The sequence below is a fragment of the Malaya genurostris genome, chromosome 2 (genome assembly GCF_030247185.1).
Source record: "Malaya genurostris strain Urasoe2022 chromosome 2, Malgen_1.1, whole genome shotgun sequence".
NCBI classification, from domain to species: domain Eukaryota; kingdom Metazoa; phylum Arthropoda; class Insecta; order Diptera; family Culicidae; genus Malaya; species Malaya genurostris.
In genome coordinates, this window is record NC_080571.1 from 62107388 (window position 1) to 62121017 (window position 13630).

The 13630-nt window shown below is 33.9% G+C and overlaps 1 protein-coding gene across 1 annotated transcript in view; it reads right to left on the reverse strand.

The window, feature by feature from the left end:
• LOC131432988 (Kv channel-interacting protein 1) overlaps positions 1–13630 on the reverse strand; it is a 90415-nt gene that overhangs the window by 21867 nt on the left and 54918 nt on the right. The gene's annotated exons all lie outside the window — the stretch shown is intronic.

Genomic DNA, 13630 nt, shown 5'->3' on the forward strand with positions numbered 1-13630 from the left:
ATTGATTCTTTAAGTGCTAAAACGATGAGGAGTGATCCTTAAGGGGAAACGTTTTGAATATTCTTTAAACGATGTAGAAAGTTTGTCTTGTAATTTTGTATAAAAAATTGTTATATTGAAAAGTTTTGTGATAAGAAAGTAATTAAAAAGAAATGGGTTAAGCTAAAAAGCCAGTTGTTAAACCGTTTCGACAAAATGACTGCGAAATACAGTACCTCTATTTAATTAGATTCTTCATACCACTGTGTACATAAAGAGCAAGACTGCAACAAATAATTGCAATGTATGACTGTTCTGAAGGCAGTTTCGATAACCGATTCGGACAATAAAATGCCATCGAAGATGAGAATATGAAGAATTCTCAACGGCTATGTTATTCTTTTTATTAGCACCAACGAGAAACAAATGGCGAAAGATAAAGTTGAATCAAAGTTAAAATGTTTACTTGCGAAAACAATTCTCTGAGGCAGGAGTCGAATTTGCAAACTTTTCGAAATGCTACCCTGGAATGTAAATAATACCGTATTTTACATAAGAGTGTGATCAGAAAAATATCCCAGCGATCTTTATTTAATTAATGTTATTAAATTTTTTAACTCAAGCGCTGTTTTAGTCTAGGGGTCGCTCACCGGGGAATGTATTTCATGTTTTATGCTTTTCAATCGATTCCAGCCGATCTACAATAACCCCGCCATGTTTGATGCTAGCATCAAATCGTCAATTCGTATCCGATATCGAACTGCGAATATGCGTAGAAGATAATATGTATTCAAATACCAGTTATGCCAGTTCAGTATATTTTTCCAATAGCCTAATTTCTCTTCTGTGAGAATTGTAGTAAACTAATTACCCTTTGCCTTAGACTTTGACTTAGATCATCTGCCAAAAACATTCAGAATTTCAAATAAGGTAATGATTAATCCAATTCACTGTATATTCTACTACCATAGAGCTAATTGAGTAGGGAATATAGAATCTATCAGTTACAAAAGCTCAAAAACTTATCTCCTGTAGTCATCAACAATCTTCAACTGCTCATCCGTTTGAAAAATGCTCGTCGAATGCAATATCAACGTTCTCGTGATCCAACTCTAAAATCCATAGTTAAGAATTTACAAAAGGAAAAAACATAGATTCTCACTTCTGCGAAATGAAAAATTTTGCTATAGTTGAACAAATAACATCATATTCTAAACCTTTCTGGAAACTTTCTAAGCATCGATTTTAGCTCTTAAACAAAATGGCGGGTGGGTCATGTCAGAGACATAACTGGATGTCGTGAATACGAAAAAACTGACATGTTCCTCAACACTTCCGAATATCAATTAGTTGATCAATTGTATGAATTATGCAAGCATACCCCTTTTTTCCATAAATGCGTTTATTTCTTAAGGCAATTCACATAAGTTTTGCTTCGCCGTCGCATCACTTTTACATAGAATTCTCATCCTTATATAATAATAATATAGTCACAACGATTTGAGTTTAATAAAACATATTCCTCTTATTTTAAAATATCATATTATTTGAACCAAACGATTAACTGCTATAAATTATAAAATAATCTTAAATTTTTATACATTTTGTTGTTGATTAAGCATTCCCCTTTTTCACATTTTTCGCAAAAACAAAAAAAGGCTTCACTTGATCTCGATTACTGCGAATTTCACACAGCGAATAGTGCACAAATCTAATCAAACTGTTCTAGATTTGCACCAAACTGAGGATATTTACCTTCGAATTGCAAAGAAGAAATCCTAATAGTCTTTTAGATCCATTAGAACGGCTGATTTTGTGTGAAGCTCCCCAACGTTGTCCTCTTTTCGTTGTTTTTTCACCAATGCAAACGACTAGCAGCTGTGACGTAATCGCTCTTATCGGAAGCGAAACTAGCTTTGCAAACGACACACAATACATCTGCTCGCAGTGGCGATAGAATCCAAACGGATTAAATTTTTGTTAATAGGTTTCTTTTTACGTGATTTCGTTTGTAGCTTTTTCACTAATGGGCGATCCTAACGGCAAAAACAGCAGCATATAGAATTTTAATGTCGATTATTTCATTTCGGATTTGCCTTTCATTGAAAGAAACTATCAGGATGCTGTACCGGATTCATTCCTGCCGTTCAGAAGGACCAAATTGTGGAACCCACTACGATATTAAGCACTGTTCGGAACATTTTTCTCGAACGATTTGTTGTACAGCAGCAGATATTTTGTTCTCTTTCTCAGAACGCGTTCTGATTGGCTGGTGTTGAGATGGGTCAAATGAAACAGGTTTTTCAACAGTGTTTTATTGAAATACTTCAATGCTGTTGCTATACACGTTTAAGCTGAAAAATTTCGATTCTATTGGTAGTTAGATTATATAAATCCTTTCACAGATCACTGAGCTATATGCTTTGAAAATACGAGAAAGTCAAACGCGCGTTATGAATTATCCTATTTGATACTCGTTTATACCAAACATTTCAGAAAAGTTTAATTTAGAATTATTTGAGATTATGTCACATAACTGAAAATTTTATCATAAAATTGTGATCATATTTCCGATGGCATGTAGCAAAAATTATGTTGATTTGTTAGATACAACAAGAAATATTCACGATCAAAAACTTATCACTCTCTCAAAGGGTACATTTTGGAAACGCGCCCCATAGTAAAGTAAGTCGTATTCACGACAAAAAAATATAAATACTTCTTACAATCGGTGGAAAAGTTGCAAGAACTACTATGCACAGATGAGTAAAAACCGGTTACTTGGGACGAAACCACTACATGACTAGACTAATGGTTGACAACGACTAGTATGTCGTAAACTTCTTTACGTTCGGGACTCCTTCAGTGAAGCACACTGTGCTACGGATCCAAATAAGTGTTTCAAGTAGAGAAAACTTTACGCCTGCTAAGTGGTCTATGTAGAACTGTTGAGTGGCGAGGTAATTCAACATGAACTGCTATGCACTGATGAGTCGAAGACAAACCGTAAAAAACCAAAACTTGCTCAGCAGTTTGAGAGAATCCGAAAATTTAATTTGAACGTTGGGATTCCTACAGTAAACGATGTCTCACTGAAATGTGATATTTAAACACAAGTGTTGTTAAAAGCTAACATTGTTAATCGAATTTTTCATGGAGTTAAGTCATTCATGAAGAAACTTAGGAAAAAGTGAAAAATTTAAAAACATAGCTTACTTCCCTAATAGATGAAAAATGCAAAAGTAACTCCTATCCTTAAACCAGATAAAAACTCAACAGAAACCATCTGTCATTGACCAATTAGCTTACTTTCTGCTGATACCTTTTGAAAAAAATATCTTTGTACAAAATCATTTATTATATCAATTAGATATTTTTCACCGGAGCAATTTGGATTTTTCTTGAATATTCATCTACTCATCGACTGGTAACCAGAGATGGCATTTCACCAGAGTTATACACGCTAGAGTCAGATTTTTGCCACACCGAGGATGAAAAAAACGAAGCACCGCACAAAGAGGAAAGCGCACTTCTTCTCAGTGTCGAATAGACAGCATTTGAGTGTGTGCTTGTGGTTAAAGCAGCTGGCGCGAGTGAAACACATTCTCTTCGCATGAATCGCTCACACGCGCTCTCGTCTAAATACACCCAAGTGACCACTGGCGCGTGATTGTGAGCGAACACTTCTGTGAACTTCAATTAATAGAGAGTAGATCTGGCCTTGCTATGAAAAATTTGCAAGGAAAACCGAAAATTTTACGATAAATTGTTTTATTTTGCTGATTTTGCGTGTCCACGCTTCATCTACGAAAACCATACAGCAGAGTGCTCACCGGCGTGTACACCTCTATGAAAGTATCTGCATCCACCTCAGAGAATTTATTAGCTAATGCTCTAGCACTTTGGTGCGATTCAGTGGAAGAGGTAAAAGGAAATAAACAAACGCACTCATGATGCGTGCACACTTACACAACAGTGGTGTATAAATGTGAAAGAGAAGAGCTCTCGTTGAAGTTGTCAGTGCGAGGGGAGAAATTTTGCTTGCTCTTCGTCACACAGAGGAGATAGACATCTCTGGTGGTAACACGTCGTCCAATAATTCACCGATCTGACAGACAGATAAGTGTGGCGTTACTAATCAAAAATTCCTCTAGTGTTCAATAGAGGCATTCTTCAGGTGTCATGTGTCAAAATTTCACGACATTCGGTAGTTTTGGAGAATTAGAAACAAACAAAGATGAAAACTAGAAATCTTACAATGTATGAAATATGGATTCAGACAGTCAGCAGCGTTTTCAGCAGCTGGCGGAAGCCGACAAGTGCCCGATGACTCAACCATCGGTAATCACTGTGACTGAAATCGTGGTTAAAAAGTATAATTTTTGGAAAGCCCCTGGAACAATTGTATTGTAAAACAAACTTTTCTATCTACCTAATGATGCAATAATGCCTATTGTCATTTAAATAGATTTAAATAGATATTTTCTATTGAGCTAATCTTCGACACAAAATTATGTAAATTCATTCGTCGCTTATTCGCCAACATTCGTGGAATCAGAAATATATTTTTTAAACCACAAACATCAGAAATATCAGTAATATAATACATTTGAAATATGATAAGTCGTATTTAGCAATAATTAAGTCTTCCGCTTTAGCGGTCTGTTAAATAAGAACGTGGAAACGTCGGGCAGTATAGAACAGCCGTTCTTATTTAACAGGCCGCTAAAGCTTCAAAATGAGCCTATGTTTATTGAAATCATTTCGGTTTTTCCGGTGATATCGAGCGGAGAGAAAAGACGACCTTCCAAACGAGTCTTGCGTTGTTGAAAGAAAAGCGAACGAAAGTTTTTGATACTTGTGTGCGTCTTATATTCACACATTAGAGATGGTCGGGTAAGCAATTTCTTGTACCCGATTTCGACCTGTATCCGATCGAGAATAAGAAAAAACAAATACCCGTACCCGACCCGAACCCGAAAAAAATTCGGTAGTCGGGTTCAATCGTGGTGCTTTTGAGGATGAAATTTATGAGAGACCGATTGCTTTCAACGAATTCTATAGCGCGTCCCGCCGAAGAACACTTGCCAGTTGGCAAGCTTCTTGGGATAAAGATGATCTGGGTCGGTGGATGCACTTAATTATTCTTAAAATATCGATAAAGGCATGGTTCAGGGGACTGGATGTGAGTAGGGACTTCATTCGTGTGGTGTCCAGACTCATGTCCAATGCACATCTCCTTCGAATTGGACTTTCCGAAACTAATCATTGTGCTTGTGGCGAAGGTTATCGCGATATTGATCATGTCGGTTGGACATGCGTGGAGTGTCGTGATGTCAGGTCTCAACTAATAAATTCCTTGCGTACCCAAGGTAGACTATCCAATGTCCCAGTTCGCGACATTCTTGCTTGTCGTGACGTTCCTTTCATGAAACTTCTTTATCATTTCATTAAGTCCATTGGAGTTAGAAATTTTATTTTATGTTAGACTGTTTTCTCTTCCATGAGTTCAACCTATAGCCAACTATATGATATTGAATAAAAGTGATGAACTGATACAAACAAACCTGAAATAGTTATAAGATCGTGTACAAAATAAATGTATTTTATTTGATGTAATTTAAAATAGCAACTTGCTTGATAAAAACAGTGTTTAGATTAACTAATCAATACAAACATACTAATATGATATTCGAAACGTTTAAATACTATGCATTGTGGGTGCCACGGCGAAGAAAAACTTATGTATATTGCCTATGAAATAAACTTATTTATGGAAAAAACTTGGTGTAACTAACTTTTGTGACGTAACGAATAATTAAAGTGAGTTATATAAACAGTAGAGCGATATTGAATCTGGAGTAAATAATACTTGAAATTGTATTCAGAACACATCATAATGGTAGTTTTCTTTTCTTTTTGTGTAACAATACTCATTGAACGAGTAAATCGACACTAGTTTCCGTTCGACATGTTAGTAAAGAATAAGATGAACTACACCCGCAATAATTTTTTATGTATTATTAGTTCGTTGATAATTTAAATTGCATAAATACACGAAAGCTAGTTTGATTCAATGGGTGTTTATTCTGTATTACTATTGAATTACATATCGTGTAAATTTCATTACACGATTCTGAGTGGCAGGTAACAAATGGTGAGTTTAGACTTATTTGAAAGTGGTGCTTTTACTCCTTCTTTCGTAAGAAGTGCAAAGCAAGTTTGATTTTGGAATCAGAACCTGTTGGGTAGAGGAGAATTAAAATAAACATGGAAAGCACCCGTGCAGTGATTTGGGGTGGGAAGAATTGAGTAAAATAAATAGGAGTATATCATTCAGTTTCTACAAAAGGATGCTGAACAATTTGTAAGTGCCAAGATGTCCATTTAATAAATCCTCCAACCCCCGAAAGGATGTAGTGGTTTTACAAAAGCGATGCTAGTTTGCATTCCAGAAAGGATGTCGAACGATTTGCAATATTTGTGAGCAGAACTAATTTTGATCCCCATGAAGAATTGTAAGTAATCTGTTTGAAACTTTCTGGGTCAAAAAAAGCGAACAATAATTCATAACAGGAAGAATGATGAGCCCCTCACTTGCCACACGCTATAGTAAATGATAAAGTATCCTTCAATTTTGGATTCAGCAATGCAAACCTGAATACACCATTTGAATTTTCTCAGAAACCGACATGAAAGTTTTCTTATTTCGAAAGTAACTTATTCAATATACTAGCTTTTAAAACATTGAAGCAAGAAACATTTGTGCAAAGAATTTTTCAATCTCTTCGCTCGGGTTACCATAAGGCCCTCTTGTAAGGTCTACGAGCAAACACAACAGCCTCCGATTTATGTTAGTGATGCTGATTCAAAGCTCTTCTGCGAAGTTTTCTTAGATTCCTTACTTACTCCAGAATGTGTGCTAAATCCGTGTACACTTCCCGCAACATAACTTTGTATATCGGGATCAATTTGGTGAGCTTCGAGAAGTCTCCCCACTTCCACTTTGAAGAGCTCTTTGGCAGTCTGTGATCGATTTCTGAAAACAGTGAAAATATGTTGCACAGATTGAGAATCTGTGAAACACAGATTATTCTGTGCATCTGACAACGCTGGATACAGCATTCAACCAGGGCAGAGTGATGCCAAGGTGACCGTAAGTCGAAAAAAAATTTTTTTTCGTACTATACATTAATGCTACTAATTTTTTCAAGAATTGTAGTTCGAAATTTGAAAATTTTTGAACGTGGAATAAGCTTTCCAAAATTTTTTTTAATTGAGGTGCTGTCAGATTTATTTTATTTCTTCCATATAAAATGTATGGCGTGAGGACGGTGAAATAGAAAACGGCTGTAACTGTTCACTAGTATTTGCTTTTGTGTCATTTTCTCTCTATTTTCCGAATATGAACCATCTTGCGAATTTTCACATTAGTAGTTTTTCTCAATTGCTCGTGAAATGAAATCATGCTCCATGTTTGAAGCTAAGTGGGTGAAAATAGTAGTAAACTTAGATAGTGTGAACAGATAGTGACATAGCGATTGTGCTGGTTATTTTATGTGATTTTTAAAAATATAACGAACAGAATAGAGAAATTTTGAGCGAACAGCTTCGAGATAGATTTTTTATTCGAAATATGGTATCGATCACAGACTGCCAAAGATGCATAGGAATTAAAAATAAAAATTTTCTCTTCCCAGGACACGTTTGAAGTATTTAGTTTTTGTAAACCAGAAAACCCAAATCATATAAAAATTGCAACTGTGCAAAAACTTGATGTCACCATTATTTTATTACTCACGTAAATCCTTTGTCCCAATTTTACTCACTTTCTGCCTGAAACGTTGCTAACAATAAACTGACAAAGTTAGGATTCGATCTGTGGCGCGACATGTGTCGACAAATTAAGCCGAGTTAGCTCCGCGCGTGCGGGTCGTAATTGAAAAATTCACTATTCCGAAAGTATTGATTTTTCCACTGATTGAGTCAAACCCCTCAAGGCTTCTTTTTTCAACAAAAAAAAAAAGAAAAAAAAATTAGGCCCAAGTTTGAAATTTTTTATTTGTTTATTAATTTTTAACTTATTTCATTATATTAACTTTAAAGGTTGTTTTATGGAATCGCTTATTTGATAGCTAAGAAAAAGACGCACATTTCATGTCTTGGACGAATATTTGTATCTATATTAGATTTTACAGTACAGGCTGTTGAAAAAGGCTCTTTTTAGAAAACGCGAAATTTCAAAAAATCATATCTCGAAAATTCCACGTACCATATTGAAATAAAAAAATATGTGTCGAATATTTTCGAGTTCTTTACCGAAAAAAATAGTTAGATGAAAAAAAAATTTTGGGTGGCTGATTTTGCGTGTAATGCCCCATATGTATTATCGAAGCAATTTTGAGTCAAAACTTTATTACTGCATTGAATGATTCTAATGAATGTTTTAAGCGAGGTTTTCTCTATGTGTTTTATATGGCTCTCGCTAGTAATTTGTTTTGAAAATATGTGTATAGTTCGCCTAACAGTGAGATTATACCTTTTTCATCGAACTGCTTGTTTTCCGCATAGATATTCGTTTGTCTCTTAAACATCGTGGTTTGAAGCAATGGCAATCCATTGCTGTGTTGAAATAAATAGGACAAATAATTTCAGAAATGTAATTGAACGAATTGAAATTTTCATATAGATTTAGTTTTAAAAATGAATGGGTTGTTACTTTAAACTCAAAGATTTGTCACAAGCAAACAATTATGTTGACAAAAAGGAACCGTGCTAAAAACAAATCGAGCCAAAATACTATGCTAAAGGTTACCTTATTCAATCTTCTAATCATTCAGAATCCATTAAATTGAAAAATGGTGTTTGATCTCGAAACCACACGCCATTTTATAGTGTTTTACATACACATACATTTCGTCGAGCTGAATCGATTGATAGTTTTCCAAATTCTAATCCTATTTTTCATACCTATACAAAAGGTAAAACGTACGTTGTTTACCCAACATGAGATGAGATTCTAAATCACTCAGCATTAGATTTCACGCATTCACATAAAAAAATGTTGCAATTGATACTAAAAATATATCTTATCAGGAATTCAAGGAAAAGTCTTTAGTTTTGGTTGCAAATTTATATCATGTTTACCACCCAAGTAACATTTTTAAAATTAATAATTACTTAATAATTAATAATTACATCATAAATCTTGCATTAAAATTTTAAAATATAAGAGGAGATTCCTACCAAGTGAACCACTCTTCATAAGGTTTATACAGTAAAACGAAAAATCAGTATAAATCTGCGTAAAACCTCCAAATTCAAGAAAAGTTTGAAAGCTTTGCGATTAACAATAAATTTATTCTGATGGAATGAAGTCTGCAATGAATAAACTGTCATTTTGATAATATTTTTCTTGAATATGTGTTTGTCATGTCAGTTTTGAATACAATCAGTAAGAATATTTTAGACTTTCATTACGGGCAGAGATGTCCATCTCCTCTGTGTGACGAAGAGCAAGTATAATTTCTCCCCTCGCACTGACAACATCAACGAGAGCTCTTCTCTTTCACACATACACACCACTGTTATATAAAGTGTGCACGCATCATGAGAGCGAGTCGGTCAAAACACTTGTACTGTAAAATGTTGATGTAATACACAAAAATAAGATTAATAAACAGATATTTATGCATACTATGCATGAGAGCGAGTGTTTATTTTTTTTCAACTCTAACATTCGATCACACAAAGTTGTTAGAGCATAGCTCTGAAATTCTCTGAGGTGGATAAGGATGTTTTCTCCGAAGTGTGCACGTCGGTGAGGACTCTGGTGTACGGTTCGCATAAGAGAAGCGTGGAGCACGCATATTCAACAAAAGCGCAATTTATCGTTAAATTTTAGTTTTTCCTTGCTGCGAAAAATATTGTCATAGTAAGGCCATCGTTACTTTCTATAAATTTAAAAATTAAATCACAGAAGTGTTCGCTCACTAGCACGCACCAGTGCACAGTGATGCCAAGGTGGCAGAAATCCAAAAAATAAATTTATTTTTTTCCTGCACTGTATTATTTTTTTTTAATTTTCAGATAAGTGAAGGATTACAGTTTAAAGTATAACAATTTTTGAATAAGAAATAATCTCTCCATATCCTCTCAAAGATAGGGTATTTTGAACTTTCTTTTCATCCTTCCATACAAAATATATGGCGCAATGATGATGTTTTGCGATTAGAGTTCTATATAGGTAGGAAAGGGATGCCACTGTTCAATAGTATTTGATTTTATAGCATTTTTTCTCTACTTTTCAAAAACCACTATGCGATTCTGCACATCTCTGCACGTTATTTTCAATTGTTGACGGGGTCGACAATAAAAATCGCAAAGACAAGGGCAATACTTTCGTAAATGAAGTCGGTGCGAGTAAAATTTGAATAAACGACTATATGATAAATAAAATCAGAACATATAACATACATAACATAAAACAACTATATAAATGTCGGTATATCAATTTATTTATAATATATCAGGCGTTGGAGTAAATTAGCTGCGTTTTTTCTGCTAAGTTTTATAATTTTTAGTTAGAGTATCATTGCAGTACCGTTTTTCAAAGTATAGTCCATCGTTATGTACCACTTTCTGGTAATACTCGGATACCACGTTTGAAAAATTCCTTTTCCTCAGATTCGACAAATGAATAGATCCAATTTTTGGTAGTGTCGTAGTTTTTGAAACTGATCTGACAAGTTATGCGTCATGGATTGGAGCAAATGGCAACCGGGGCAGAACTTTTCATTGCAGCGATTACAAAATAAAAACTTTTATAACTTTCGAAACATGGAGTCTTGCATTGTCATGAAGTAAAAATACTATGCCATGAAGATCTTCATATTGCGTCCGCTTTTCATACAATGCTCCGTCCAAACGCAGCAAGTGTAATATGTATATGAACCCAGTGAAACCTAATTTGAGTAGCTCATAATAAATAGCGCCCAGTTGATCCCACCACATGCACTTTTTCTGCTGTCCGGAACTTTCTTGTAGTCCATATAAAAATTCCCAAATTTGAACCACGAAAACCACTTTATGCATGTTTGCTCAGCGTAATTTTTTCGTCATTTTTCATTTTACATAGTTTAATAAGATACATTTAACAAAAATCCACTATTATTAGCAAAGCGGTAGTATTCAACCAAATTTTATTTTGTACTTGTGTTTGTATTCTTGAAGTCGAAAAACTTGAAAAATGCCAAATGCAGAGCATTTTCCAAAAATTAATATTTTTCTGAAAAACAAAAAAAAACCTTTTTGATTGTTATTCTCCCATCTTTAATCATAGTGCAATAAACTACATCAGTTGTATAAGATGTATCAGATATAAGGAAAAAGTTTTTTTTCTCAGTGTATACATTTTCCACACAGGTTTAATCATGATTAGAAACATTAGTGAAAGCTCCTAATCAATCACGAAATAAATAAAAATACACAAGTTAATTTATTAAAAAAGTCGTCATTTTCCGGTCCATAGCGAACGGTGCATCATGTCACTTTTAGGTAGATCGAATATTTTTTATACATTATGATGATGGAAATAAATTCAGATACCTTAAATTATTCATAAAAAAACATCCAGTTGACGTTTATCGACGTATTTATGGTTTTTGCCAACTTTTGTTTGGAGAGGCATCACTGTGCAGTGGTCACTTTGATGTATTTAGGCGAGAATGCGTGAGAGCGATTCATGCGAAGAGAATGTGTTTCACTCGCGCCAGCTGCTTTAGCCACAAGCACACACTCAAATTATGTCTGTTCGACACTGAGAAGAAGTGCGCTTTCCTCTTTGTGCGATGTTTCGCTTTTTGCATCCCCTGTGTAGACAAGAATCTGACACCAGCGTGTATCACTCTGGTGAAATGCCATCACTGATTACGGGTTAGAGACTTTTCCGACTTTTTAATTTTATCATGTATGTATAAATACAAATAAGAATTATAACTAATACCCTTGAAATAAATGCGGTTTTTGCAAGTCTCCATGATTTATAAAGCATTTATGTGTGTACGTAGGCCGCTGCTTATATTTCGGGAACTGGCCACACTAGTGTCAATAGCTAAAATCTGACAACACTCAGAACGTTTTGATGTACAAGCGCTAGTTGTGTTGTTTACAATGAGTTAAAAAAGGCAGGTGGTGATGTCAGAGACATAGCTGGATGACGTTAATATAAAAAAAACAGGCACGCTTCCATCACTCTTCCGAATATCAGTTAGTTGATTGATTGTGTGAATTGTGCAAGCTTTCCCCTATTTGAACTAATAGAGTTTGGAACGATGCACCTACATTGAAGTACAGATTAGTTCCATTAAACAGCTACTTTTCTAAAACTGTATATTCTAAACTTGAAACAATTCCTATTTTAATTTGCTAATATAGGCTAGGTACAACTAATTTGTACTTTAATTTTTTAAAAACTATTGAATGCGAAGATATCTGATTCTTCTCGAAATTCCAGTAAGAAACAATTGCAATGGCAATCAATAATAATAATTAATAATAATAATAATAATAATAATAATAATAATAATAATAATAATAATAATAATAATAATAATAATAATAATAATAATAATAATAATAACAATAATAATAATAATTCTAATAATTATAATAATAATCATAGAAATGTTATTATTATTGTGAAAATAATACTAATAATAATTAAAATGGCCAAATTTCAAAAAGAATTATGAAATAATAAGATCAATGTTTTCCTTTTTTTTTAACGACTACTATCAATATTGCTTTTTTCTTTTTGCGATATTCACCTAACCAGAGACCATTTTTGTAGAAATAGAAAATAAAAATCATACAATAATAGTACTCAAGGGAGAACAAGTATGTGAATATATAGAACGGAAAGGTGAGACGTAACAGAGGGTCATTGACGCAAGCAGAAATCTTTTAGTAACTTAACTTATACCTTCTACCAGAGCAGTCGTGCTTAGGCATCTGAACAATGCGAATCGCCCGAGTCTCTGGTATGTCGGAAAGTAGTGATAAAGGTCTTTTAGCATTTACTATCTGAACCGGTTCGTAAAAATAAGAAAAAAATAAAAATATTGATTATTCAACTCGGATTCAAACTAATCAACAAGATGGAAAATTATTGGAAAATATCTATCAAGAACTTTAACTCCGCAATCCGTAATATTATCACTAGCACTTCATAATTAGTATTGAAAAATCTGGCACAAATTCAAAATATAGGAAAACCAACAATGGCAAAAATAATATCTTATAATTGTTATTATTATTTCATTATAATAAATTTCTTGAAAAACAGATGTATTCAAGATAAGTAAACAAACCGTTATAATCAATAACTGTATTAAAATATATGCCAGATATGATAGGAAAATTTACCATAAACATACTATGTCGGCTTCCAATAAAAATCGGATTTTGAATCCCGCTCACTTTAAATTTTTTTTAGAAAAATGTGGATTTTTAGCGGAGTTAAATTTTTTTTTTTATTTAAAAGATATTTTATTCAGGCCTATTTGCGTACAAGCTTTACGTGGCCGATTAAGCTGAGTTTTTATATATTTTTTTTTTTTGGATCTCGTTGTCACTCTTTTTCTAGGGGGAG